General features: G+C 45.4%; 1 protein-coding gene across 7 annotated transcripts in view; it reads left to right on the plus strand.

The window, feature by feature from the left end:
* Positions 1-23,141, plus strand: part of ARID1B (AT-rich interaction domain 1B) — a 356,628-nt gene that overhangs the window by 180,072 nt on the left and 153,415 nt on the right. The window lies entirely within an intron of this gene.

Raw genomic sequence — 23,141 nt, forward strand, 5'->3', positions numbered from 1 at the left:
GATGGGTGTGTGAAGGTGATGGAGGAAGGATGGGTGTGTGAGGGTGATGGAGGAAGGATGGGTGTGAAGGTGATGGAGGAAGGATGGGTGTGTGAGGGTGATGGAGGAAGGATGGGTGTGTGAGGGTGATGGAGGAAGGATGGGTGTGAAGGTGATGGAGGAAGGATGGGTGTGTGAGGGTGATGGAGGAAGGATGGGTGTGAAGGTGATGGAGGAAGGATGGGTGTGTGAGGGTGATGGAGGAAGGATGGGTGTGTGAGGGTGATGGAGGAAGGATGGGTGTGAAGGTGATGGAGGAAGGATGGGTGTGTGAGGGTGATGGAGGAAGGATGGGTGTGTGAGGGTGATGGAGGAAGGATGGGTGTGTGAGGGTGATGGAGGAAGGATGGGTGTGTGAGGGTGATGGAGGAAGGATGGGTGTGTGAGGGTGATGGAGGAAGGATGGGTGTGTGAAGGTGATGGAGGAAGGATGGGTGTGTGAGGGTGATGGAGGAAGGATGGGTGTGTGAGGGTGATGGAGGAAGGATGGGTGTGTGAGGGTGATGGAGGAAGGATGGGTGTGTGAGGGTGATGGAGGAAGGATGGGTGTGAAGGTGATGGAGGAAGGATGGGTGTGTGAAGGTGATGGAGGAAGTATGGGTGTGTGAGGGTGATGGAGGAAGGATGGGTGTGTGAGGGTGATGGAGGAAGGATGGGTGTGTGAAGGTGATGGAGGAAGGATGGGTGTGAGGGTGATGGAGGAAGGATGGGTGTGAAGGTGATGGAGGAAGGATGGGTGTGTGAAGGTGATGGAGGAAGGATGGGTGTGTGAGGGTGATGGAGGAAGGATGGGTGTGTGAGGGTGATGGAGGAAGGATGGGTGTGAAGGTGATGGAGGAAGGATGGGTGTGTGAAGGTGATGGAGGAAGTATGGGTGTGTGAGGGTGATGGAGGAAGGATGGGTGTGTGAGGGTGATGGAGGAAGGATGGGTGTGAAGGTGATGGAGGAAGGATGGGTGTGTGAAGGTGATGGAGGAAGGATGGGTGTGAGGGTGATGGAGGAAGGATGGGTGTGTGAAGGTGATGGAGGAAGGATGGGTGTGTGAAGGTGATGGAGGAAGGATGGGTGTGAGGGTGATGGAGGAAGGATGGGTGTGTGAAGGTGATGGAGGAAGGATGGGTGTGTGAGGGTGAAGGGAGAATGCCTGGCCCGCTGGTGTGGTGTGTTCTAGTAGAGAAAGGAACACAGGAAATAGTGAGCACACTGGTTGGTTGGTCAGTTGGCTGGCTGGCTGGTTTTACTTTCAGGAAACAAGGCGCTGAGGGGATGGTGGAGGCTGAAGAGTTAGTGTTACGGCCTCATAATATCAGCACTACCAGCTAAACTCGGGGTAATACTAACTCATGCTAGGGCCCATCCCATGGTGTTTTCCATGGAAGCATCTCCAAGTCCCCAAAGTCCTTTATTCTAATGCTGCCTTGTGAACTCTGTTTCTGCCAGATGTTAACATGTGAGTCAGCAGCCCATCACAGAACACCTTAGAAAGAGGCCAGGGTGATGAAATCTACAATTTTGCAGTATTTTATGAAGTTTCTTGACATAAAACCTTAAAGAAACTCAGAGGCCAAAGAGATGAAATGCTGATTCATGATTTTTTTTAAATTTTCAAATATAAAATTGTAATTTTAAAGATCTAATATGGTCTCTCCATCACAGAAAAATGGCAGTTAACAAGGTTAGAAATGTGTAGTTGTAGCCAGGCGTGCAGGCATATGCACGTCTTTAATCCCAGCAGAGGCAAGTGGACTTCTGAGTTCCAGGACTAACAGAGAATCCTGTTGGAAAAGCATAATAAATAAACAAGCAAAGAAGCAAGAGAGTGGTTGCCCTCTGTGCTAGGCGCCCCCTGGATGTCCCAGGCTTTCCCTGTGGTTGTGATGGGAGCAGCCCAGGAAGGTGCAAGCAGTACTCCACAGTGGTTGCTGTGTACTCTCACTCTCAGCTATGGCTGTTAGGCTTTGATCCCATCACAGAATGGGAAGGGGACATCTGGAGGGGTGTTCTGAGGTCTGTTCCCTGGCTTTGTATGCTCAGAACATGGTGGTGGCATTTGTGAGAGAAACGGCCCAGGGTCGGGACAAGGCAGTAGAGCCCTTGCTGGTCTTTTCCCACAGGATGCAGGATTTGTTGATGAACTTGAGATTACTGCCAGCTCCTCATCTGACTTTCATCCCACTCGCCACAGCTGACATGGAGTTGTTGAGCAGATGAATTCAGCACAATGCATTTTAAGTTCATAAACTGACAGAAGCTCGAGGCCTGTTGAGAAGGGTGTCCAAGTCGGCCTGCGTTCCAGCCTTCCCTCTGTGCCTCTCCCCACCAGCTCCCAGGCCTCGGAGCCTTCAGCCCAGGTCATGATCCTCGCTGCCTTTAGCTCTGCTTCTTGTGCTTAGGGATGACACGTTACCACGTCACTGTAGGGTCCCAGGCTCTATTACTGCTCTATTTATTACTGTGTTGCCTCTATTCTTTGTATGTCCCCATCTCTTCTTTCCATTCCTTCTAGTTTGCCGCCCCCACCCCTCTCACCCATGGGAAAGATGCAGATAAAACAGAACCTTTGCCTTTGTGATTCAGTGGCAGGGTCGGAAGTTCATCTTAGTATAGAAACTGGTTAGTCAAGAACTTAAAAAACCCTTACCTCAGATACCTTCTTACCTAGCGACCAGGCGGAACTATCTCTGGGTTCAGATTCTGTCACAAGATGCCATAGTGCTGAAATTAATTTCACTAAAATATATTAATAAGTTCTGATAGCATGCAGGTGTAATGAGTTCTCTCCTTTCCTCTGCAGTAAAATTGCTATTCTAGATTCTGTGGGGTCTGTCTGTCTGTCTGTCTGTGTCTGCGTGTGTATATCTGTGTATGTCTATGTCTGTGTGTATATGCTTCTCTTTCTCCCTCCCTTCCTCCCTGCCCCCACTACCGCTGAGCAGATGCCCAGCCATCCTGAGCAGAGGTCACAGGAAGTGAGGTGACAGCATCCATCCACTGCTATGTTGCTCAGCTGAAGTTGACTACAGTGCGGAGGTCACTGGGAGGAGCCAGCTGTAGGTTCACTCTACTTGAGCAGTCATCCCTGGATGCACCAGAAGATATATAATAACTAACCTGGTTGCCATGACACAGTTCTCGATCACTTCAATTATTAACTGTTAAGAAACAAGGCTTTTTGAGGCTGAAATGATGCCAACAAAAATGTGTGTTCAGGAGACTAGCAGACTGTTCAGTAACTTGAGTAGTCCTGTTTTCCACGGTGCGTGAGGAGTGTGTGCTCGCTGTTCCTGAGTGGACTGACTCCCTGCACCTGTGATTTCCAGGTTGAACATTTTTATTTCATGATGGGAAATAGTCCTGTTGCTTTTCTTAAACTAGATCAAGTGCCAAGTGTTGTAAGTTTGTACAAACTCACTCTCTCTAGCAGTGCTTGGACTTTGTTGTCCATAAGCCCAGGCATCCCGCCTGAGGAGGTGTTGCACAGTGGCAGGGGAGAGCTCCGTGCAGTGTCTTCTCGGCGTCTCATTTTAGATCTGGTAGAAACGAGAAATGCCCGAGAGGCTTTGTCAGAGATGCAGTTCCACGAGTTGTAAGAGATCCCTTGAAGTGGAGATTTCTTGTGCCCTAAAGGTGATGGTTTCTAAAACTTGTCAAATACTTAAATAAATAAATTATTCAATCAAATTTTATTAAATTTAAGTAATTTCTTATTTTTCCAGTTTTTCTGTTTGTACTTTCAAATGAAGAGAAAGTATCCCAGAATACTATTTTATACTTTGTAAATTGTTTAATAAATATAGCAGATGGCTGAGATTAGACTGTTGAGTGCAGGTGTGTGACGCTTCCCTAGGCACACCAGTGGTCTCAGTATTTTCTCGAAGAGTCAAGGAAGGAGAAGGAAGCAGAGGAGAGGTGTGTGTGTGTGTGTGTGTGTGTGTGTGTGTGTGTGTGTGTGTGTGTGTGTGTGTGTGTATCTGGGTGCTCATTACTGCACACCCCAGGGACCAAATCCTTCACAGAAGCAGTTCACATAGACCATGGTTCTGGCTCTTGGCTTCACAGTGTGCAGGCCACCATGCAGGGAAAAGGAGGCAATTTGTATCCACGAATGGTGTGAACCAGGAGGCAGAGACATAGGCAAAGCAAAAGCCTAGTGCCCAACGGCTCCTGTGTCCTAAGCTTCCTTAGCGCCCCAAGAGCACAACCAGTGCAGGCTCAAGTGTGCAAACAGAAGACCCCCAGCACCAGAACACCAGTGCTTTGGGAGTTCTGTGAGAATTTTAGAAGAAGTAATTAAAGCCCTAAGTCAAGAATATTTTTTTTAAACTTTAAACATTTAAATTTGGGGAGTAAATCTTATTAATAAAAGATACCTCAATTCCATCCTTTTCCATTTTTAGCTTGGCTTTCCCTTTCATCCTCCCTCTTCCCTTCTTTTCTTTCTTCCTTCGTGTCCTCCCTTTCCTTCCACGTTTGTTTGTTTGTTTGTTGGTTTGTTTGTGGCACACTGCTGCCCGTTCGGCCATTTTTAAGTGCAGTCTGACCCTGCGCACACTCCTTGCTGTGTGAGCATTCCCAGCCCTGCCTCTGTCCACACTGCTTCTCTTCATCCGGCCAGGAGGCTCCTCCCTTCAGCACAGCTCTCCACTCCCTAGCCCTAGAGGAGCCATTGTCTTCCTGTGTTTCAGTCCCTAAGGATCTTCCTAACCCTTCTTTTCAATTGACCCTGGGTGGCTCTGAGGATTAAGATTCTGAATGGAGTCTCTCCCCTGCAGTGAGCGCCTGCCTTGCAAGTTCCAAACCTGGCATGACAGGACCGCGGTTAGCTCTGCAGTCTAGTTGGTACAAGGGTCTTGGGGACTGTAGTCAGAGACACGTGCATTGTGAAGGCAGAGAAAAGGTGAATAGTATTTGGTGATTTTCTAGAAGGTCACCACAAGAGCAGAGCATGCAACCCACCACACAGACCACGTGTCTTTGTGGGGTCTCGACTTACCTGTCTTTTGTGTTGGGTGGTGGTGGTGATACCGTGGACTCAGTCACTGCCTTCCTCAGTCTTTGTGGTAGAGCCTCTGCTGAATCTGGCCTGAGTGCTTGACTGCAGTGAGCACCCTAGTCTAGGAGTGTGTTCAGATCCAGGGAAAAGAGGCTTAAAGGTCCAGCTCAGGTCAGACATGATTGTGCCTGTTTTCTGACTGTAGGCTTAATGCTTTCACATGTGCATCAGCATGGAGGGGTGAAGGTATAGGCAGAGAGTGTGGCTAGGTGATGGAGTGGCCCAGGGATGTATGCTAAGAGACATATTCTCTCATTGTCAGTGACCTGTGAGGAGATAGAGACCAAGAGGCCAGTTAGGAACCGGAAGTGGAGGGGTGAAAATGTGACTCCAAGCCAGGGGATATAGTACAGACAGGCCATGCAAAAGGACAGTGCTCTTAGGCGAAGGAGTTACATGGAGATCTCCGAGGTGTCTGGAAGGGTCCTGCATGTGGCTTTATTAAAAAAGACTACATCCGATGCATTAGAGTATCTGGCATAGGCTTTGTCAGAATCAGAATCAGAATCCTGAAGTTCTCGGAAGATGGTGCTCTTGGCTTCACACAGCCTTGGATTGGTAAATTAGTCAGCACACCTCGCTAAGTGTCTAGCTGGACCACTTCCCTTTGAAGTCCTACACGGAACACACGGCACAGAGGCTGGGTATCCTCAGCTCAGTCCACACCAACTGGGCCACTGGCCCAAGCCATTTGTGCTTGGATCGGCCTGTGGAGAGAAGAATGTGATGTCCAGTAGCCAGCCCAGGCTCAGCATTCCCCAGAGGGTCCTGTGGTTCTCCCTTTTTCTCTTTCCATAATCTCCTGCTAGTATTGTGTCTCCTGTTGCACGTCCCAAGTGGTAGAGAAGCCTGGGATAAGGGAATTTCTTAGCAAGGAAAAGTGAACTTGGGATTTTAGAGCAATGTGGGGTCCTCAGGCAAGCACACTGTTCATTTGTCAGTTCTGATAGCTTTGTTTTCTTGGCTCCACTCTTAGGTGACTGAAAAGGGTAGAAATGGTCTTCACTGCCGCTAAGCACAGAGTCTCCAGACTTGTGGTTTTCGAAGTCTTTTCTGTGTTTTTGTTTCAAAGTATTGGAGTGCAGCAGCAGTTGTTGCGAGTTTGGGCAGAGTTATCTGTGTCTGTGAGCCTCTGTTTCTGTAAAGCGGAACCCTCTCTCAGCGGTGCTCAGTTTTCTTGCAAATGAGTGAGGGTGACCTGCTGTAGTGTGGAAATTTATACTTACACTATTTTTAGTTCTGTGGGAAATCTATAGATTGTTATCAGTAATAAAATGATCATAGGACATTTATTGTTTTAACTTTTTAACAAGATAAAAACAGGGGATGGCACTTTGGTCAGTTCCACCCTTGTCTACAACAGCTGAGGTCAGTCCTAAGCCAGGAGAACTCCTGTTTCCTTGCCTCACTGGCATTGATCGATTTGGGTTGTTTGTTTTGCTTTGGGGGACGTGTGAAATGGGTAAAAGTATAAAGTGAAGACATTTCTCATTTCTTTTGTTTATTTCTCTTTTCCCTTTGATTTTAGTGCAAGGAGTTTTGTGTTCTTGCCATTGAAGGTCCAGCGAACTATAGTCAGTATTTCAGTGCCTGGAGCTCACTGCCCAGCACTGCTGTGGGCATGCACTGATCCTATGCCATGCAGATCTTGCACCTTTAGTCAGTACAGCAAGAAACAAGCTATGAGTAGTTGTGCTTTGTTAGATACAGGCATTAAGGAGGAAAAGAAAGATTAGCAGGAAGGAAACTGAATTACTTTACATTGTGGGCACTTCCATGGTGACATAAGGTCATCTGGGGTCTGAGCAAGGTCTCTGGCATCAGAAAATCATGCATGCGTGAGTTGTGATCCTCGAACAGCCACATCGCAGCAGAGATCACATGCCATGGCTCCTCTGAGGGTGTGTTTTATTTACTTTTGTGTGGTAAATTATGCCATCCTTGGAGAATATGCCTTTAATTAAAGCTAAGTTTTTATGTCGTAAGTACCAGGAAGTTTATTACTATCGACTATCTGTCTTTCCTCTGTTGCTTACTATCTTGCCTGCATTTTTAAAAAGTTACTCAGTCTTCAATTTATGATAATAACACATAGTGTACCCTGGTTAGGTAGGAAGCCTCTGTCTACACTTAGTCTACACTCTATAGTAAAGCGAGCCTTGAAGCCGTCTACCTGTGGGAGAGAGGATGCCAGCAGGCTGATAGGGTTCTGTGGAAACAAGAGAAGCAAGTCTATAAATCAGGACTTAGAAAAATTATCTTCAAGTTCTCCCTCCCTTTTTTCCTCTAAGGCCTCGCCATGTAGCCCAGGCTCTTGTGTCCTAGGCTGAACAGGAGCTTGTGATCTTCCTGTCTCGTCCTCCTAAGTCTTGGGATTAAAGGTATGTGCCGCCACACCTGGCTTGGATTTTAAATATAATTCAAAACTTCTGATAAAGTGAATATCTTTATCAGGTATATAAAAGGAATCTATTACAAAAGTCTTTCGAGAAAGGGAAGTTACTGGAAAGTCTGAAGGACAGGACAGATCCGTGTGTAAGTGGAGTAGTAACAGGTGGAAAAGCCAACAACACAGGATATGAAGAGATACTGACTGTGAACTGGTGTTCTGGTGCCAGCCTGTGGTTCTGGCCAGTCAGGAGGTTGAGGTCAGCAGCTCTCTTAAGCTCCTGAATTCAAGTCCAGCCTGGATAACACAGTGGTGCTTTGTCTTTAAAAATAAAGTGGCCAAATAATTAGAAATGAAAGAACTAAACTGCTGTCTAGGTAGAGAGCAAAGCAGAAGGGAGATGCAGCTAAACTGTCTCCTGTCCAGAAAGGGGGAGTTTGTTGTTTAGTTACCTTGGATGGAAAGGAAACCAATGAAAGAAGCTGTCACCAAGGCGGGAACGGCAATAGGACGGGCTCCTGCTGTTCTTCTTACAGAACCCTTCCAAAGCTGACTGTTTGCAACTAGAGCAATCTCGGAGCCTTAAAAGGATCACACGCTTGCTGTAGCCACCTGGAACTGTGAAAGTGTCTGTGCTCTGTTGTGAGCAAAGCGGCATAGACGCAGCCAAAGCTCTGAGGCCTTAGAGAGCTTCAGTGTCACATAGCCGCTCACAGGAGCACCTCATCCTGGGAAATGGATGTTTCGGGTGAAGCCTAGAATGAGAATCTGTCACGCCTCTGAGGTATGCTGCTGTTTGTTGCTTCTTCCTGCCCCCACTTTCAACTTGCAGTAATGTCTCTCTCGCATTGAGCACTCACTACCTCGGTCTAGGAATTTCCTGACTTATTGCCCTCACAACTCTGCAAACACAGGTGGCGTTGCCCTCAGACACACCAGATGTTTCCAAGAGCTATCCTAAGTTTTCACAGCTGGCAAGTGGCACATGAAAAGTCCAAACCTGCTTGCTTCGTGTTAAGCTCACTCTTTCTGCCACAGGTTCACTCAGCTTTTCAGCACCTCTTTTAAAGAAAGGGCAGGAATACTTTTTTGTTTGCTAATTTGTGGGTTTCTGTCTTTCTGAGAGGCAGTAGCTTTTTTGGGAGGATCAAGCTGGAAACCTGCATGGAAATATGTTTGGCCTTTTCTGTAGTGCTTATAATGAAGTCAGTTGCTAGATCTTATATTTATGACAAAGTCCCCAGGAGCCCGAAAGCCTCACCTCAGCATGTGGGGAGTAATATCCTGAGGGCGCTGTCAGCCACAGCACTGAACCAAACAGAAGGAAGGAGAGCAAAACTTCTTGCTGAGCAAATGCCCACACGGGTGCTGCAGGCTGTGTTCTCTCTGGAGACAAGTGCAGGCCTCCAGGGTCATTCTGTGCCTTCGTTCGGGGGAGACACTGTTCATCAGAGCTGAAATTCTTAGGCAGGAAGAGATTGGCATCTCAGACATGTAAGTTCCCATAAGCCACGCCTTCAGATTCTGAGGCCATGTCAGTGCTGTGTGAAGTCTGCACAGCTTAGGGGACCAGATGCCCTTGAGCCAGCCTCCCACAGACATTGAACTTCTGGGTCCATACTCATTGCTTTTCTCCTTCTTTCTTCCAAGTCAAAGGCTTATGGTTTTTTTTTGTTTTTGTTTTTGTTTTTTAAGATTCCTGGTAAACATAGATCTGGTGGTGGCAGTAGGTATGAGAATGAAAACATAAAACAGCAACATATATATTGCTATTTTATTGCATGTTCAAAAGTACTTTGCATGTCTAATTAAAATGAGTGCTGACCTTGTCTTGCTGATATGTCTGCTAGAAGATCTAATGTCTGTGTGGCTCCTGCAGTGTGGGTCTAGGAAACCTGCCAACCAAATTGCATTTCTGTGGCAGTGATTCTTGGCCCAAATGAGAACCAGGATCAGCTGTAAGATGTAAAGACTTCATTCTCGGGCCTCTGTGTGCGTCACTGATGCCGAGGCCTGGGAAAGACACAAGACCTGTGGAGGACCCAGGAGCCTTTAACCCACTCTCCTTGGGTCACCATTCAGATTCACTGAGTTGTTGTTGTTGTTGTTGTTGTTGTTGTTGTTGAGACAGGGTTTCTCTGTGTAGCCTTGGCTGTCCTAGAACTCACCCTGTAGACCAGGATGACCTTTAACTCAGAGAGCCACTTGCCTCTGCCTCCCAAATGCTGGGAGTAAAGATGTCCACCACCACCACCTGGCAAACTCACCACTTTTGTTGGCACAATCTTTAAAGTAAGAACTCCTCTACTAGCATTTTGAATGGGGTGACATGTTTTGTTAAAGAAGAAAAAGCTGAGGACGAGCTTGATTTCAGATAATAATGCATAAAGTGAGTTCCGGATACAGGGTGACAGTGGAGTGCGAATAGAAAAAGGCCAGTTAGTTTGGAGCTGGCCCCTGAAGAAGTGGCATTTTTGTATTAAGACTGGATGCGGAGGTCCCTGCCTTTGGCTGGAGGTACTGTCTTGATTTCCAGAAGGAGTCAGGCCTGTTGAACAATTTGCAGCAGATAGTGTGGGAACGCTGATGGCGCCAACTCTAAAAGCCCCATTTCAGCACAAGTGTGCCTCACAGGACCTGGGCTAGGGCAGCACTCTGCCAGAGGCTAGCAAAGGGCTGCTGCTACACACGTGGCTTTGCTTGTCAGCAGTGGGTTCCAGCCAAATGCAAATGGAAACAACATGGTACAGGAAGTGATAATCTTGAGTGGAGAGATTGAGGCTCTAGCTGGATTCCCCTCAAATTACCACCGATGGCCTAGGTAAGTCACAGCCGGTTTGGTTTCCATTTTCTTCTTCTACAAAGCCAGAAGATATACACGCAGTACTCCGTGTTCCTTCCAGGCTGGTGAGCAGCGCTGCAGTAAATGTGCCCAGGTTGTATGTGAGATGTGCTGCTTAGAGGCTCTGTCTTTCATGAACCGTGGCAGTGTAGAGACAGTTCATGCCTCTGAAGCCCCGCCCCTTTCTTCCAAGGTGGTCCCAGGAGCCAGCCACCCTTTCTCCGCTGCTATCTCAGGTAGACTTCCTTAGTGTTCATCTGCAGTGATGGTAGGAAAGGATTCAGCATTTGAGCGCTTGCCTCCGGAAGTGAGGTCAGCCTGTGAGCGCTTGCCTGCCTCCTGGAAGTGAGTCTCCGCTGAGCCTGGTGATATTTTAAATTCGACATCACGATTACTGCTTTCGCTTTTACTTCATTTGGTGGTCAAAAGGATTTGACCATATTAGCTGTTACCGAACACAGGATTTGTCCTGGGCCAAGAATTTTCACATGTCTTTGGCCCCGTGAGCTTGGTTTCCAACGTCATGTTAGGTTCCACACAAAGACTGGGCCGGCTGGGCCGGCTGCTCTGCAGGATCTGTGGTACTTGCGCAGGCCCATGGACTTCTTTTTTTCTGAACTGACTAGAACGAATTGCACCATAGCCAAATTAGATGTCAGCACAAAGGGAATTCAATGGCAGACCTGAACGGAATAGAAGTGACAAGCGAAAATCAATTAAAGGAGTCAGCTGCACGGTCTGCTCAGTAGCACAGGCCAGCACTGTGGGGGTCTTAGGCTCTGTGCCTCGCTGGAGATCGATGCTTTGACTTTGCCTATTGCTAATGCACACACACAAAACCTTTGGGCATCCTGAAATTTTTTATGGCATTATTGAATACTTGAATGTTTACTAGGAATTTTTTGTTCTGTTTTTGGTGGCTCAGCATATAAACTGGTTTCATTTAGGGACAAAAGAAAGATATGAGACTTGCTTAAATGCAAGCTTTCTATTTTCCACCGCTGAGGGAACAAGTGACTCGGGGTTTGCCAGCCAGGAGCTCTTGCCTATTGAGCTACAGAGATGTCAATAGTCTAGCAATGTTGTCAGCATCCTGTGCTCACGATTAGAAATGCTCGTGGTGACATTTCGGGCACATTATTTCTGTTGACTTGGCTCCCTTGGTTCTTATCAATCCTGCTTCTCTCCTATTGAATCCGTGGACTAAGACAGGATTCTTGATGAAATTCTCCTCCTTGTTAAGTTGACTAAACTCAGCTTGCATTGTTTTCTCAGAAGGCAGATTCCTAGGGTTTGTAAATTAGCAATTTTATGAGTATTTAAATGAGAGTAGGTATGTCGTGAGTCTCTTAATTACTTCGTTCCTTCTACGTAGCTGATAACCTACGCTGCGGTGAATTGACACTTCTCTGGCTACATTGCTGGGGTATGAGCATGTGTTTCCATCTTGCCGCGTGCAGCTACTGTTAGCTTGCTCGGAGTAAGGCTTACTATGTGGCTGCCATGGGCAGTGCAGTGTGAGGTAATGCTGGCTGCTCACTGAATCGGTGTTCTGAAAGAAGGTGGCCATCTGAATTTGAAATTTGAGGACACATTGATTTTTGGTTAAGGAGAGACATTTAGATAGCATCAAAACTAGGACACTTGAGTCTTCTGTGAAAAGCAGGTTGTTGAGTCAAGTGTACAGTTTATTACATTTACTCAGTAGAATTCATCGACGACCTTCCATACACTAAACACTGTGCAGGCTGCTGTATTAAGTCAGGAGTAAAAGGATGGACGGCAGGCAGTACATGCCATCCACTGTCTTCTAGGAACACATGGGCTGCAAGAGAAAAACAACCGGATCACTGTAATTCAGTATTGCGAGGAATCGCTGCCTAATCGGATGGGGATAAAAGACATGATACTGGATCCGGCATGCCTCTCTTCGCACAACGCCTGGCACGTTTGGTTTGTGCTTGCAATAAAAGACTGATGTGAACCAGAACTAAAATAGAGACATGGAGGAAAGCGAGCCAGTTCCCCACCCCAGCAGCACAGTGAAGGCCTACCTGGACATACTGGTGAAGAAGAGCCAGGGCAGGAGGTCAGCTAATGGCCCCAAGGATTGAAAGAGAGAACTAGCCATAATAAATAAAAATAATAATTGTATCTATGTGCACTGGTATGAAGGTGTCAGAGTCCCTGGAACTGGAGCTACAGACAGTTGTGAGCTGCCATGTGAGTGCTGGGAATTGAACCTGGATCCTTTGGAAGCACAGACAGTGCTCTTAACCACTGAGCCATCTCTCCTGCCCAAGAAATAGCCATTTTTTAACTTACAAGTTTGAAGGGATAGCTTAGGAAACTGTTCTCTATGCAGGTGAAAAAGCCTGGTCAGCCCTGGAACTTAAGGGGATAAAGTGGAAATAAAGCTTGCGGTTTGGCACAGCTTTTCTGTTTAAAAGCCAGTGGCGTGAATGAGATCGGTCAAAGAAAGCGATAATGTCTGAGAAGGCCCAGGGGAAGGTAATGCTTTTCCTGTGCACCCCCATGACGTCCTCCCTGTGTAATCTGCCCCCTCTTTCCTTCTTGCTCCCAAACAGTCCTCCTTTACTCATTTTACTACATAGTTAACATTTCTTTCTTCTATTACCCCCTTTTTAATTTCACAGTTTACATACAAATGCATAGATATATGCAAATGCACAGCACACACATAAACAATTTTAAATGTGGTTCTGCATGTAAGAGAAAACATAATGGGCATTTCTAAAGTTGATGACATTATCCCAAAGGGGACCCACCTTCTTTACTGTTAGGCCCCCAACTTCCTGTTTCCATGGGGTAACTGCTCCAAGGAAAAGTCCCCAAGGCTGTTGTTTTGTCCTGCCTTCCCTGTACAGGCTGTGGCTGTCGCAGGAGTATGTCCTCCTCACGTCTGTACATCCTGCCCTCAGACAGACTCAGCTCTGACATGGGGGCTGCCTAGTTAGTCATCACCAAGCCCTTCGGACTGAACTTCTATCACACACCATCCAGGCTCCAGGCTATGGCTGACAACAGGGAAACTTCCACTGAAACAAATGGGAACTCCTTCTCACCTCCGCTGAGGGAAGGGTTGGGAGAGGTTGCTCTTCATATCTGTTAAGATGCAAAAGTCAGGTGCTAGAGCCTTCCTGGCCACTGCCTTCTGGTTGGTAGCTTGTTATTATAGATGTACCAGTATTAACCCTTACATTCTCCCAGTAATACCTTAGGCTTGATTTCCATGTTAATGAGAATGACTGATATCCTTATGTACCTTGATGTTTCCTTTTTTGAAAAGTATTTCAATAGGAATTTAAACTTCAACACTCAGTCTTAAACACTTGGGTATTTTGGTTTAAGAATTTAGACTTGCCCAGTATGGCTATTGGACATTTGACTGTTGCTAATTCAAACTAAGAGACATCACACGTACAAAATCATACTGGACCATTAAAACACTGCATAGGGGAAAGATTGGACATGCCATTAATTTTTCTATGAACACATGTTAAAATAACATTTCAAATACACTTGGCCAAATAAGAAATGTTAAAATTAATTCCTCTTATTTCCTTTTAAATATGGGAGAGTTTACCAGTTTTCTTGGTGTCTTCACATGAGGCTGTGCACATTTTCTCTACGGAGTTCCAGTTTTAGTGCATGCGGTGCTGAAATGAGCATTTCCCCTTATTTTTTTTTCCAGGTGTGGCTACTAGAATATGATATAACATCTACACAACTGCAGCATATTTCAGTCAGTCAACATTGATCTAAAATATTCTATGTGAAATACAACTTCTGTGCCGGCCTTAATTGCCTTGCCCTGCTTGTGGACCTGTTTTGCATTGGTTGGTCTAGTTGGTAACACCTCTGCCCTATGAGTAGGCTGGTGGTAATGCAGCAGCGATGCTGGGTCACTTAAAGCCATCTCCCTTGACTGTGGAGAGCCTGGGAACGGGCAGAATGGGGACCTGATTGACACTCCAATAAGTATCTGTTGAGGGGAAAATAATGTTTTTGCTAATTTGTTTTTATTGCAGTTTTAATTTTGTAGACTGTATGTGCTTTCCTCCTCCTTTGTTCCTCAAGACAGTCAGGTAGTCAGTTTAGTAGCATCTAATTTTAGGGAACTGTCCTGTTGGGCTTGTGTAGTACTGCTTGAAATGACACAAACATAGCAGGTTCGTGGACCTGAGTGACTGCTCCTTAACCTCAGGGTGTCTCTTGAGGTTCTAGGTCACTGATCTGAAGACAAAGCTGTGTCCGTCTTCTTAAAGAACAGCTCAGGAGTCAGAGAAATGCACAGCCAGAGTGTGCTTTTGGAGTTGGGAGTAAACACAGCTCTGGTTTTTGCTGTGGCCCGAGTGTTTAGGTCCTAAACTGTTCTGAAGTCGAAACTGACTTTTTAAAAGGGAAGACTGTTCAAAAACAGTCTGTAACTTTCTCTTTATGATGAGAAAGCTCTACTTTCTACAGTGACTAGAGTACAGCTACCAGTGAGCAGTATCTGCAGGGTCCTCTTTAGCCTCAGCCGCCCTCTGCACTGCATTGCTGGTTCCCAGACCATCCTCACTTTCAGTGGTCAGCAGACAGCCCACTGTGGGGCACTGCCAGGAGCTCTGCAGGGAGCAGACTGTGCTTACGTATGCTGTGACTAGGTCCTGACTTCATGGCTGTCACAGGAAATGTGTATAATGTGGTTGTGTACACAGTGGAATCATTGTTTCAACTCGGCACTGTTGAGGCTCTAACGCTTGAGTCAGGGAAGCCTGGGAAGCTTCCAGAGGGTAGATTGGGTAAGGGGTGGAAAAACTCAGTTGCCTTGTCTCAGCAGCCACCAGAGAGGGTGATTACCATCCGTTAATGAGTTGAGGGGAATGAGCCCACATGGCAGTTAGGAACAGACTCCCCCTGGCCCTTTTACCTAAACTAAGGAGTTTAGACCCAGATCCTTTGATATTCTCTGGCATTGTAAGTGCAACAACAAAATAAAGTTGACATTTGCCAAGGATGACATATAAGAAAGGCATTATGGGAAGTGGGTGGGAAGGCCTGGCGCAGCTTTAACTCGTATGTGTATAGGAGAGAGATTGGTCTCAGCGAGGCACTGGAAAAGGACCAGGCTGGGGTGAGGTTGAACAACGTGTTTGGGGGACTAATCTGGTCATGTTCACTGATAGCACTAAGTAAGCTCATTTAATTCTAATAACCATGTTATTATCCACACGTAGACAGGAGGGCCAAGTGCTAGGAAACTGGCTAGGGTCACAAAGCCAGTCCTTGAAGGGGTTTAATTTCATGCCACACACTCTTACTCCAGGGCCAGTATTTCTCCCTTCACACGGAGGAGACGCAGTTTGAGGCGCTGAACTGTACAGCCTTTTGCATCCATCTGGGAATGGGGAGGCATCCTCTAACTGTCGCCTGGGCTGTCGGCTTCGGCCCTCATCTCATTCTGAGTGCTCTCCTAGGTCTCTCCTCGTCAGTTCAGTTGTTTAGCTCCCAGCACAGCCCTGTGTCCAGACGTGTCTTTACCTATCAGTTGGCCTTCTCCTTGGCTGTACCACATGTAACACTGTAAATTACTTGACCATGGAGTTCCCTGTCTACTACAGTGGCATGTGGGTGCCTTTGACTACTGTCTTACCCTCAAATGAAGGTATTATTTTGCGTCTGAAACCTCCTAAGCTCTTAAGCTGCACCTCCCAAAGAATAAATAAGTAGTACAAATTGATACCATTTGGAGGATTAAAAAGGAATAAAAAGAGGGCTAGAAGGAAAGTAAATAACGTCAGAGAGAAAAGTGAATTTTAATAAAAATTGTGTTTAACCGAGTATTACATGGTTATGTTTTTTTTTTTTAATTTTTGAAATAAAGTTAGGAAACATTTGTTAAAGCGTATCCCTACGAAAATGATCAGTAGGTGAGCAAATAGGGTAAGAAATTTAAGTATTCTCTGATGATGAATTTGCCAAAAATCAACTTGTATGATTGCTTGTTTTAGGTAAATTTAAAAGTATCACCTTTTCTATTAACACAAATCCTAACATTTTGAGTGTGAAAATGATTTAGTTCATAGTATGTCAGCAAGCATGTTCCCTCCAATGTTGCTGGTACTCTACAGAGTAGATAGGGCTGAGTGAAAATTACCATGTCGTGAGCCTAGGTGAACCTTGTCAACCTGATAGCAGTAACAGTATTTAAAACCACATATTAATTTCTTTAGGCATTTATTTTTGTAACTTTACCACATTAAATGCTAGAGTTCCATATAGCACTTTGTTATAACAAAAATATTAATGTTGATTTTTCCCTCTGAACTCCCAGTTACTTTTTTTCCAAAAAGTAATGACTTGGGATTTGTGACTATACGTGGCAAATTCTGTATAACCGTTACGGGGTTGTCTACAGAATTTGGCCATTCAATCCAGCCAGCATTATGGAGAGTTTAGCAGGGCCTGCTGCTTGCCTGCCTTTCCTGGCCTGCATGACAACTCTTAAGGCTCACCAGCTGTTTCCACCTTCCCTACACTGGAAACACGTATGCATGGGTTTTCTTTGTTTTCTCAACACAGAGTCCACCACAGTTCTAGGGCCAGTGAGTGACTAGGTGCTGCTCCAGGGAGAAGCGAGGAGCGCCCGAGAGTGGACTGCGCAGGCGCGTATTCCACCCCCATCCCTCCCCATCCGGAACAACCGAGCAAGCTGTTGGCTGGGGAGCTCCCGGCAGGCACCGCGGCGGGAGGCCTGGCTTGCGAGCTGCGGCCTGGGGCTGCGCAGGCCCCACCCCAGCACGCGCTGGCTCTGAAGTTTCTGCTGACGCAGCCGGCTCTGGGCTGCTCTCCCAGTTTCTCCGAAACCCTCGCCCACGGCCTAGCGTCTCCCCCTCACCCCGGCTGGCCCCGTCCGCCCTGCACGAAACAGCCTTCCCCCATGACAGCGGGACTGGCTGAGAATTGCTTTGCAGAAAGAAGCAGAGTTGCAGACCCTGAAAAACCAGAGTCTGGAAAAACCAAATAGGGGGTACCCCACACCCGATACCCCACTCCCATACACGGGGTGGGGCCACGGGGTGGCCAGAAGGCAGCGGGACAGTGGGGTGGGGTGGGGTGATGGGGCGGGGCCGGTGGGGCGGGCAGTGGGTGGGGCTACTGGTCATGCACTTTGACGGCCAAGACGTCGGGCGGGGCCCGGCGGTGGGCGGAGCCAATGGCAAAGACTGGTGCCTGAGGCAGGGCAACTGGCAAGCCCATCTGTTAAACTACATTTGTGCAGTAGCTGTCAGAACCAAGTGTAAGGTCCCTTGATGGGAAAACCAATTCATGGCATTTTTATGACCTAGACGAAGCCTAAGCTTTTGTAACGTCTCATCTTCTGTCTGTACCTTTTAAAACTTTTAAAACAGATTTTACTTAGTTATTTTCTACAAATGAACGTTTTGCCTGCTGGCTTGTCTATGCACAGCATGTGTGCCTGGTGCCCGCAGAGGCCAGAAGAGGGCATCATCAGATCTTCTGAAACCAGAGTTACAGATAGTTGTGAACCTGGAACTGAGCCCATGTCTTCTGCAAGAGCAGCCAGTGCTCCTTGACTACCGACACATCTTTCTAGCTTCTACTTTGTTATTAAACGCTAAGGGGTGTGTAGGGAAGTACTTCTCTGGGGAATAAAAGCTCCCCTGTCTTGGAGACCTAAGGGCCTCTGGCTGCTCTCTTTGCTTATCTCCTATAGGAGGTTGAGCTGTTGTAACTTTAGATTTTCAAGTAACCTAAAGAACATATATGTGAGATTAATCCACATACGTATACCAAACCTAGGAGTAATCAGCCATGGCTTCTAGTTTATAATGTAGTTTCATTTTGATCTGTGACCCGAATGCTTTTTAAAGTCTGCATACTATTGGTACTATGGTAATGGAATAATTAATAATCCTTAACACATGAGATATAGTTCCTGTCACATAAGCTTAATTTCAGAAAATTGCTTGAAACTAGAAAATTTGTTACAAAGGTTGTTAAAGAGAGGACCCTGAGTAATGAGTGTTTAGAAAAGCACATAAATCCCCAGGGAGACCAGTTCCATCTACTTGTTTGTAATTATGCCTCGTGTTATGCATATCCGTAGCATTTACGCACATCTGTGTTTATAAGGTGTATACAAATGATCCTCTATTAGGAATAATTGTTATACCATGGGCTTTGCTGCTCACTGCTGACACTTGACAAAGTTTAAGCTAAATTAATGCAGTTTGTTTGGACATTTTGTAAAGAGATGAGTTACACGCCAGACTATTCTAGTGCAGTTTCTCTCTCTATTTAGAAACTATCTAAAGGTAATTATGTATTCCGGTGTGTGTGGATCTGCTTGTGTTTATGTCCACCTTCGCTTTTGAGACTCGCAGAATGTGAACTGTATATGTTTCCTCGGGGGTTTTCCTATCCTGACCACCCGGACCTGAGAGCAGTAGCCCAGCCCCCTACCTGGCTTTTGCACGTGGGGTTTCTAGTTAAGTCCTCATGCTGCTCAGCTGTCACCTTACCAACTGGGCCCCACCTCCAGCCCTTCCTTTTAGGTTTTGAGTTTGTGTAATGGTCATTGAGCCGACCTGTTGGCAGGCTTTTAAGCCCTTAGCTTTGTGAATATTGAGTTAGTAGAAAGACTTAATTTTCTTTGTATCTCAGGAGGGATATGTGTAATTAGAAAAGAAAGCAGAACAGATTCTTTTAGATAAACTGATAAAATGTATAACAGTGTGACATAAATGTAATAAAAACAGCTTTCCTTCTCATTCCATCTGCATTTACTATTATATTGACCCCAGTGATGAAAACTGCCCAGAAATTCCTGCTGTATCAAACTATTAACGTTATATGGAACACCCTAGACTTTACATTCTAACTCAAAGAAGACATCTGTTTGGGATATTTTAATCACTTCAATTTCTAAGTGCAGTTTCCATGTATATTTGCTTATAACACATTCTAAAGTTGAATTTTGCCTCTCTAATATCGCAGTGAGTTTGGAATTCTTGTGCTTCCCTGGTTCCTTGAATTAAACCTGAGAAATTAGAAGAAATATGAAGCAGATGAATAATTTGACCTACTTTCCATTTAAAGTGTAGGTTGTTTAGGATTATTTGTACTTTTAATTTTAACCAGTGGCTTTGTATTAATAATAGTTGAACCCCACACACACACCCTTAAGTAAATATGGCATCAGGCCCACATTTCGTCTGTGATTTCTCTGCCTGTGCGGGCATGCCACTGAACTTGAGGGTGTCTTTTTAGAAGAAAGATCTTTCTCATGTTCCTTGACTTGGTCCCTAAAGCACTCTTTGTGGAGTATTGGGTTTTCACCAAGAAATCAGTGATGTGTAGTTTGTACTGTGCCAGGACTTAAGGTGATGCTTGGTAAAATGTGACACAAATGAATGTTACTGCCAAGTGACCAGTTTCTTTTTGTGTTTGGTTATATATTGTTTATTTTAGAAATCTCATGTTTATCTCAAAAGCTATAAAGAATTTGTTTGAATGAAATCGTGTCTAGTTAATATAAGGGACTGCCTGCTAAGCAGATGTAAATACAGTGTTGTTACGAAGCTTTTCTGTTTTAAGACTTGAATTGTAAAACTTGAGCTGCAAACTGAGTGCTGAGTAAAGGTGCTACCAGAAGAGCCGAAGGTTATGGAATGGTCTCCTGTCTAAAGTCGAGCGTACTGCCTAAGTACATTGGCTGGAGGGGTGTGTGTGTGTGTGTGTGTGTGTGTGTGTGTGTGTTCGTTCGTTCTCATGGTTGATTTACTGATTTTGTGCTAAAATTGAAATTTATGTTCAGTTTTACTGAATTATAACGCAGTTTGGAGCAGATTGGTTTTCTAGTACACAAGAAGCTCTCTGAGTTCAGCTTTGGGGAGGGCAGGAGACAGATCATTTTGTTAGACAAATAATTTTTGTATAAGGCAAAAACACTTAAAAGTCCCAAGCTCCCCAACAAAAGTAAAAGCAGAGCAATTTCCAATTTATAGAGAAATTTCTAGAAATTATTAGATGAATTTTTGTTTGTTTTTGACAAAATGCCTCATCCTGTAGCCTTCCCTTACCTAGAACTTAACTGTGTAGTCCCCAGGCTGGTTTCTTCCTCTGCGTCCCACTGCCCCAGCCTCCTGAGTGCTGGGCTTGCAGGTGTGTGTCACCAGCCAGGCCTGACAGTTGTACCCATTGTTTCAGAGCACTTTATCAAGATGATAGAGAAAGGTCCTATACAGGGAGCTTTTGAGGATGTGACTTTACTGTTGGGAAACAGTTACATTTCCAAACACTATGGATTGCTGTTTTATAAACTAAAGACAATAATTTATAAAGAATAGTATTCAAGGAGAACACTCACACAGGCGTAATAGGATATTTTGTTATCTTAGACAGTTTCTTTACTCTTTGCCTCTCAGACTCTGCCCCTTCAACACACCCAGCTCCAGACAGCTGAGCAACTTCCTTTCCTTAGGGATTTGCTATTTGTAGAATATCGTGGATGGCAGCACACGATGGCTGCCCCTTCAGCTGGCTCCGCACTCACCCACGGTGCTGCTCATAGCTCCAGTCAACTCCTGTTTGTTGGGGAGTGGCTTTCTGTTTACTGATGGATCCCACCGTGCTGTTCTCCCTCTTCACCAGTGAGAAATGGGTGAAACTACATGACCATCCTCACCCAGATCTGCCTGTGCCCGGGTCTGCGTCGCAGGCATCTAGAAGTGGGACCACGGGGCCGTGGAAGGAGCTGGCAGGCTCTTGTGCTGGATCGCTGCCGCACGTTGTTTCCTTTGTGAGCAGAAACCATTTTCTTCTTTAACTCCTGTACATTCTGGTCATAGCTATAAGCAAGCTCATCTTTTCTTTGCTAAACCAGCCGTCTCCCTGACTCATCCCAGTGGGTGACTTCCAGGATCCCCAGTGGATGTCCAAGGCCACAGCTTCTCCCCAAGTGACCCGATCGATGTCAGAGACAGTGCCTAAGCAGTACCCAGTGGGCAGGCTGGGTGTACACCTGGCCAAATTGATATTTCACAGACTGACTGGGACAACGTCAAATACCACAAGATGGTGTGCAGTTTAAAACTTAGGAACTGTCTATTTCTGGAATTTTTCATTTTATGTATTTTGTTTGGCTCCTAGTTGAAACACAGATAATAAAGGGGGCTGACTGCAATACTGCTGTCTGTGGTAGTGCCAGAGAACACGCCTTTTATGTTCAGGAGGCTTGTTCTAAGGGAACACTAGCCACAGAAGTATAGAAGTGGCCTTGTTATTTAATGTCAGGATGTTCCCATTGATGTGAAGCAGTTGTCCTTAAGAGCACAGATGCAGGGAAGTGCTGTCCTGGAGAATGTCCTAACAGGAGGAGCTGCCGACCTTCCTCTCTGGGCTGCTCCTGCTCCACAGACGCCCACTTGCTCACTGCATTCACTAGGAGCTGAGCCCCGGCAACCTCCAGACCCTCATTTTGTAAGGGAATAAATGTATGTTACAATTGTTTAGAAACAAGATGCGTAAGTCCCTTTATTGTAGAATATTAATATTGAACAATTTTGGGGTCTAAAGTTTGAGAATAAATTTAAAGCATTTTTACACAGTTATTTCTTACTTTTGGAGATTTCCCCTTCTTCCTGTGTTTTCTGTTTTTTAAAAGCTGATAGATATATTTGCTACCCAGTGGAAGCAGAGTGGATTAGTAACACACTCTTGGGCAGTTGCCTTGAAACCTTCAGCTCCCTTTCCAACTTAACTCCTGATGTCCTGCAGTAGGTCCAGGTTCCTTCACATGCACGTGCCTTTGGGTGCCCTTAGCAAGTTAGGCTTTATTAAACAGTCTGTGTAAAGAAGGAAGTGGGTGACTAGTGTGGAACCTGGAGGCAGAGCAGGGAGCTGTGAAGAAAAGAAGACTATATATATTCTCTTTCTCCCTTCCTTCCTCCCCCTCTCTTTCTTTCTATCTATCTCTCTGTCTGTCTGTCTATCTATCTATCTATCTATCTATCTATCCTTCTCCAGAGAATTCTCTTACCTTTGTAGTTATTGGTTTGCCTAATTCAGCAGATTCTTCAAAGAAATTGCACTGAACGTTAATCCTCCTCAGTGTACAGGGTGAGTGTAAGTACACCTAACCTTCCTTTTCTTGGGGTTGTCTGTCTTTTTCAGTTCTATACCCAGGACCATGCCACACGGTTTAATTTGAACTTCAAAGGACCTACAAGATGTTCTGTGATCTGTGGTTGAAACTCATCCGTTTTGGTAGAATTATTTTAGGGTGAGAGGTTTTTCCCCTTTGTTACTTCTTTCACATCCGTCCAGGTGCAGGACCTGGGAAAGGGAAGGAGCAAAGGAAGCCAGTGCCACTGAGTCACAACAACACTAGGAGCACGGTGTTTGTGAATGTCAAATGTGTTTGTTTTTAAAACAACTCCTTGTCCTCATGGGATCAGGCCACTTGTCTGTCCTTCCTTTTGCCTAGCCTTCATGTGTGGCCTTCACATGGCTGTCTGAAGTCACTGTAGTTTGTGGACATACAACATCATCTGTTCCTATATGACTTTATAACAACTTTCAACTTTTGTGCTAAGTAATTAGGACTGCAAGGACAATTTAAATATATCCATATTTTCATATTTTAGAACTTTAGTTAAAATATTTATATTTATATAATACAGTTTTCATTTTATATATTTTTCAAAATATAAAACTTTTAAGGAATTTTCTTACTTCTTATGGTTTAAGATCCTAACCCTAACTCTGACATATAATGTGCATTAGT

The sequence above is a fragment of the Acomys minous genome (genome assembly GCF_964271855.1).
Source record: "Acomys minous genome assembly, chromosome: 3".
NCBI classification, from domain to species: Eukaryota; Metazoa; Chordata; class Mammalia; order Rodentia; family Muridae; genus Acomys; species Acomys minous.